The sequence below is a fragment of the Schistocerca piceifrons genome, chromosome 6, assembly GCF_021461385.2.
Source record: "Schistocerca piceifrons isolate TAMUIC-IGC-003096 chromosome 6, iqSchPice1.1, whole genome shotgun sequence".
Taxonomy (NCBI): Eukaryota; Metazoa; Arthropoda; class Insecta; order Orthoptera; family Acrididae; genus Schistocerca; species Schistocerca piceifrons.
Window position 1 is genome coordinate 273,459,159 of NC_060143.1, and position 7,434 is coordinate 273,466,592.

Consider the following 7,434-nt stretch of genomic DNA (forward strand, 5'->3'; position numbering starts at 1 on the left):
GTATGCCACGGCAAACTGGCTGACACTGACGGCGGCGGTGCACAAATGCTGCGCAGCTAGCGCCATTCGACGGCCAACACCGCGGTTCCTGGTGTGTCCGCTGTGCCGTGCGTGTGATCATTGCTTGTACAGCCCTCTCGCAGTGTCCGGAGCAAGTATGGTGGGTCTGACACACCGGTGTCAATGTGTTCTTTTTTCCATTTCCAGGAGTGTGTACATACGCACAATAAAATGGTCTGATGACATTTTAAATGAACAAACGGATTTAAAACATAAACATTTATACAAAGTTTTGTTAAATTCCTAACTAAAGGTAACAGACACATACAACCATGCATAGACACACCGAATACAAAGATCATACATACAGCCGAAATGAAAACATGAACCTAGCAACTGTAACCTTATAGCATATTTGGCCAACTGTCAGTCCTGTCAATCACTCAAATCTGACAATAAAACGTCAAATTACAAAAAAAAGAAAAAAATGGTTCAAATGGCTCTAAGCACTAAGGGACTTAACATCTGAGGTCATCAGTCCCCTAGACTTAGAACTGTTTAAACCTTACTAAGCTAAGGACATCACACACATCCATGTCCGAGGCGGGATTCGAACCTGCGATCGTAGCAGCAGCGTCAGATTAAAAAAAAAAAAGACTATAAACAAAGAAAGTACCACAATCAACAGGAGCAAACCACAAAACAGCTTATAGCATGAGACTCCTAAACCCACATCACGTTGTAACACAAGCCAAAATGGACCCATCATTATAAATATATAATTAAATTAATATAGCAGCAATCTGGATTTTATTACATCGTATCTTTAAGAGAGATCTTCTACGTTCTTGGCCCATTGGATCGTACGCTATCGAAAAAATTATAGGATCTGGCATTTCATGTTGAAATTGTTGGTGTTCTAGCGCTTTTTGGTCAGTGACATTGACAGTCTTATACTGAATGAATTGTCACCCTGTAATGGGACATAGTGGAAGCGGTTTATTAATCCGAAGCAGATGACATCAATGAAGTTAACTTCAGGCAAAAAATGAATCCTCATAACTTGATGGAATTTTTAATTTCAGTTTGAATTGTTGTGTCCATAATAACATTTACGAAGACAGTTAAACAGTTATTTTCACGGATCTTCTGTCACGATTATATCAGTTTAGTGATTATCAGAAATAACTGTCTGATTTCCTTCAGCCTGACTACGTTAGTGACGGTAATATTTAAAAGCCTTCAAAATACGTCAGCCCTTAGTGGGCTTTTGTCAGTAGGCACTGATTATCGCAACATCATCCGCGAAGTGAATTCATATTGAATTACACAGTAAATTTCTGTTTTTCCCTTTATCATAAAAACTGTGTGACTCAACGTTGACAGGCTCGGTCCGTAATTGATGCAGGATTTTTTTTTTCTGTCTGTATCTTTCACGTCTGGCAATGACTTGATAATTTGAAAAATATAAAATTACACCGTGGTCTGGAGATCACGTTAAAGCACAGGTCCCTCCAAGTCAGTTCAGAAGTCGGAGGAAGAGTAGTGCATGCCACCAACAAGACCCTGCCTAGTAAGGCAGTGTGGTGTTCAACTTTAAGGTTGAGGAGAGTCTTAGTACCTTCTTAACATGAAAAGGTGCTGATGACTTACTGGAACTTGTCGTCTAACTTGTCAGTTAATGCAAGTAAGGATGTCTTCCTTTAGAATAAAATCAAATTTTGGGTATCAGGCCGCGTTGTTGCAAAAAATTAAAACAACTAAAATACCGACATTTCGACTGACTTTGGAGCTGTCCTCTTCAGAGCGACTAACAGCTGTCCTCATTTAGCGTTTATGTTTTTACGAAATACCGTGTGAACCGTATCAGGTTAATCCAAGAAAATATATTGGCAAGAGATTAATGACGAGTAGCACGTCCAGGAATTTGGTAATTTATGAGGCGTCAGTTGCAGCCGAAAGAGAAGAGCAAATGCTGCCCTCCGAATCCCTGGCGTAAACTACGAAGAGAGTGTCGTCAGAGCAGCAGTCACACTCAGCAGTGGCCGACGTGCCGCATTACGACTCGCCGTGCTACGTCAGCCGTCACTCATTCACATATGGAGCGGCGGTCCTCATTTTCACGCGCCTCTCCTAAGATGCATCCCGCACGTTGTTTCTTCCACTGCTCCCATGTTCCCCAGTGGTGCGCAGGGCGTGAACCGGAGTTATACGAAGCGTTTGCAGCGGAGATTTATGACTTGTTACGGGCTGTCCAGCGGTCCGGGCCCGAAAGGACGCTTTCGCAAATGGAGCTGGAAATTATCTTGCACGAGAACGAAAGTTCGTAATTCACACGGGAGCAGTAACTGTGAAAATGAGACGGCCAACGTCCGTGGCTGCTACCTTTACTCGCTCTAAAACTAAATGGTTGTGCATCGTGTGATGGATACCGCGAAAGACTTGGCAGAGTACATCTCCAGCAAAAGCTCCTTGCCGATGTCTAGCGCTGCGTCGTCACGAGCTTCCAGAGCAATGAAAATGCCAGTAAATAAGCGCTCACTAAAGGTCGGTGCACAGAGCAAGGTTATAAAGAAGGCTTAATGCAATTTCACAGCAATAAGAGGGTAGTATGTAGTAACGCTAGAGCTGCTTCGCAGATCGAAGCTAGCTGATTATGTAAAGATGCAAATGTTTGCTGCGCGGGAACGACGCTTGTTCAATACTTCAGTTGTGGCACTGAAATAATGCTTTGCTTGTAGGTGACTGCTTTGGTCTTCAACCGTGTCCCCTCTGTGTATCGAGCGCGTATAGTTTACTCGATGCGGGAGCACGTCGTGTGCAATATTGTAGTTATGATCCCGTATAAATGCAAGAAAAATAGATGATAAGTAGTTTAGTAGAAACTAAGTGCTGATTAACTCGAGAAATAGACAGAGGGCATTACAACCGAGTGTTGCTATAATCGTGTTTACGGTTCTATTTCCCTAAAATTTTTAAGGGTTTAGGCAGTTAAGAGCTCTAAACATTTTTATAGCGCGTACGTAGTGGGCGAGAGGCAAGCATCGCTGTAGCACATTACTTGCACAACTCGCATTTGCCACGATTCTCGTTACTTTTAGTGCGGCAGAGGAACGCAGCGCGCGTAACGACACTGTATATCCGAGTAACGACTGCTGTGGCCGGCGACGCCTGCCGAGGAATGCCGGCAGCGAACACGCGGGCGCTTCACACGGCACACGGCGGCCGACCTCGGAAGATTGATAACGCCTCGCCGACTTGGCTGCACTTTACCAAATTCATCAGCATTAATTAAGGCAAAAGTTATGAGGGAATTAATGGAGTGGGTTTTTACACGCCGATACCAGCGTGCGCGATCTAATGACGATGCTGAGAGGATGATGAATTAAGGGAACACACACGTACAAAAAACGCTTCTCTCTCAGAACAATGATTGTCTCGTTTTATGTAATACTGCCCCATAGTGGAAGCTGACGTCACCCTCGTTTGTGTACGTGTACTCAGGTGTGTGGGAGAATGATCCCTAGATCACTGGTACGTAATGTGAGAGTTAATTCAGTTTTAACCCACGTTTTTCCGAGTGGTTATAATAAACAGACAGGTTGCTCACCTAAGCCCTTACTTAAATATTTAGTTTGGAATGAGAGTTTGTACAAAATCGAGTACAGAGTGCTGTGTTTCTTTCGGTCTTAATATTGTTTTGCCACACTTTAACTGTGACAGAAAGAAATCTTAAAATGCGTAATAGAAGCTCATTTCCTCTCTGCATCATTATCGCTGATACAAAAAGTCTTCTGCTTCCAGGTAGGACCTCTCTAGTGATTAAAAAGTTACAGGCTTTAGTAGATTGAAAGTTTAATTCACATACAGATGGCAGTTCGATGGCCCAGTTAATAGAATTGTTCGCAAAAGGCGGGGATCCTTGTTTAAGACTAAATTTTAACCGGTCTAACACTAAGTGCATCTTATACACTCCACTATAGGTTGAAAGGTGCAGTTCTGAATTACTGTACAATCGAAAGACAACATTAGTGTTTTTTTGTGAACGAAATATTGAAAAACAACTCTACAGCAGACTTGAAAACCGAAACGTTTGCCTAGTACCCATCCGAATTTCTCCGTGATAATTGTCTTAGCAAGAGGTTTTGTAAGGAACTTACATACGATTAACCTTTATTGAACTACCAGCGTTTTTTCTATTTTTATTGTCAATTTATTACCTTCACGCTTATAATAACAGAGAAAGTGAAATAGCAAGTGGATAATTACAATCCTTAACAAATCGTCGCAATATATACTGCCGCTCTAGCTACTTGTAGTTTCAATATGAACAGTAGTAAGTGCGTCTGTGATCTGTATTTTCTGTACGACCTGTTTTTATCGGATATGCCTTCAGCACTCAGCGAAGTTCGATTTCTATTAGGTGTATCCTATTACGTATTTCCGAAGAAAACAAACGATATATCAGAGAAGACAAGAAGACTTTTCTCCCATTCCGTATTCTTCTGAAACAAGTATGTACAAGCACGTTGATCAATCTAGTGGTTCAATTAATATTCGTGAAGCAGTGGCATCTTTCTGATGACATCTGCCACGTCTACATCTACATCTACATTTATACTCCGCAAGCCACCCAAAGGTGTGTGGCGGAGGGCACTTTACGTGCCACTGTCATTACCTCCCTTTTCTGTTCCAGTCGCGTATGGTTCGCGGGAAGAACGACTGTCTGAAAGCCTCCGCGCTCGAATCCCTCTAATTTTACATTCGTGATCTCCTCGGGAGGTATAAGTAGGGGGAAGCAATATATTCGATACCTTATCCAGAAACACACCCTCTCGAAACCTGGCGAGCATGCTACACCGCGATGCACAGTGCCTCTCTTGCAGAGTCTGCCACTTGAGTTTGCTAAACATCTCCGTAACGCTATCACGGTTACCAAATAACCCTGTGACGAAACGCGTCTCTTCACTGAGACAGTGTTTTAATGGAACTTAACACTGAAACTAGCGGATCATGCACTATTTTTTATGAAGATGATAGCTGCATAATTTCAAGAAATCATGTCAGAACAGCGCTACCATTGTGTCACAAGAGCAGAGCTTCAAGCTGAATTTTCAGTTTCCTTTTCATTTGTTGCTCGCTCTTCTGTTACTGTAGAGATGTTCAACGCTTCTGCTTGTCTGTCGATTACTTTACGGGCTCGCATGAAATCACCGCTATTTTCTCTTTTCCTGTCCCTGTAGAGAAGTTCAGGAACTTGACTTTTCAGGATGGGTTGTCTTCCATGCACAACAACTGACTATTTTATTTTCAGCGATAAACTTCAAGAAACTCTCCTAGAGGATACTTATAATGTGTACAGGATGGTCAGGAACAGTCTGAAAATCTTGTAAGGGCATTGCAGGATAGGTTGTGATGAGAAATAATTGCTAAGAAAAAAATTTAATACGTTGCTGTTTCCGATTTAATTATCATTGAAGTTAGCCAATCAGGCTATTGCGCTCGCAAATTCAAGCGGATCGCCAAATACAGTTAGTGTCACTTGTTCTCACAGTGTAGATGATAGAGCACGAGACTGCTCTGTCTTTGGTTCTGGTTCGATTCTTACTGCCGTCCCATGTCTAATTTTTGTATTGCTCTCTTGTTTGGTTTGGCGATACCGCCTCTAGCTGGCCGCTTGAATTTGCGCACGCACTTGCCTGGTTGGTAACTTGAATGCTAACTAACGCGGAAGCGGCGCACGCAACGTATCGAATTTTTTTTCTTAACAATTATTTCTCAGCGCAACCTACCCTGCAACACCCTTACAAGCCAGCTTCAGTAAGTAAGCAGTGGAATAGTTCTGACAAACGCCGCTGCGCATTGGCGTCTCCTTCCACCAGCAGAGGCGAGCTGCGCCCCCGTGCGCGCCAGCCGTCTGCGCAGACGCGAGTTGCAACGCACTGGGCGCGCCAGGTTAAGTCGCTACCGTCTTCCTTCCCGCGGCCAGCTACCGAGAAAGAGTGCCTCGCGGCCTAGCTACGGCTTACGGCCAGAAAAGACCGAGGTATCTTGAACGTCTCCAGACATCACTTTGAATGCACATGTCAGTGCGAGCACCGATATCGTAAGTGCTTTTATTTGTCCGAGTTAGTTAGGGAACAGAATTGAGATATTTGCACCGGGCGGAATTATAAGGAGTCTACTGAGCCTGGCAAGCCGTCAAAGAGAATACTCAGCACTTAATGGTGTACTAGTCGACAGAACATGTTTGCAGCAATATGAGGCCGAAGTTTATCGTGGGGGCAGTGTTCTATAAAATATTAGCAGGGCTGACATTCGAGCATGTTTCGTTTATAATTATATAAATAATCTCTGTAAGAAATAGACTACCTTTGACTCACGCACGTTGTTTTGTAGATTTTTTTCGTTGTAAATTGATGGTGTGCCATAATGTCTACTGTACAGCTAAAGATCTATTACACGGTACGTAAATACTACCATTGTTTGATTGCAGACTTGCACAGTTTTCAATAGTGAAGTCAGGTTTGTTATACGCTGTACAGTTCAAAAAACGTGATACAGGACATAAAATGCGGCACTTCGTTAGGTGACAAAATACAACTAAAAATAAAAATAAAAAAGGATAAAACTAATTAGAAGCACCTCAAAATGAGAATAAATTGTCTAAACATTTCATACCTATCAAAATAAAACCACATTCTCAAAACGACTGGGAAATAATACAATCAGATGAGGATGATTTTGGTTTCAGTGCGCTCAACCATACGGATATCGGCATCGTCCTTTCAGGATATGAACTAAGTGATTAGTGAGAATAAACTGTTTGGTTGTAAGCAGTCTCTTGGGACAAAGGCAGATGGACACATGTTAGAGATCTGAAGAGTTTTTTTGGCAGTGACAACAGTGAACTGATAGTAAAAATGTCACACTTACATATGACTATAATATTATCATTCTTTCTTTCTTCCCTAGCGTTTATCCTGTCTAGTACAGGGTCCACCATCTCAGGGTGTGGAAAATTTTATTGTTTTGAACTGTGTGACCAGATGTCCTTCCTGATGCCATAGGCGAAAGTAACATAAGAGAGGGAACTAGTGTATGCCGTCTGTCTGTGAATCATATAAACTTTGTTCTGTCGCTGCATTTTAAACGTTTGTGTATCGTATTATCTGAGGCGGAATTTCAGGATCAGCCTAGCATTCTTCTGAAGAATCGTGGCAACGCGCCTGAAAACAATGCACGCACTGTCAAGTGTACCATCCTATTGTCGTTAATCCATCACATGGATGCAATCTGGGTCTGACTCATTTACGTAACTGACAAGCTAGCGTGCCACACGTTACACTGCACGAACAACGTATCAACAAATACAGCTGATACCTGTGTGTGTGCGTGCGTGTGTGTGTGTGTGTGTGTGTGAGAGAGAGAGAG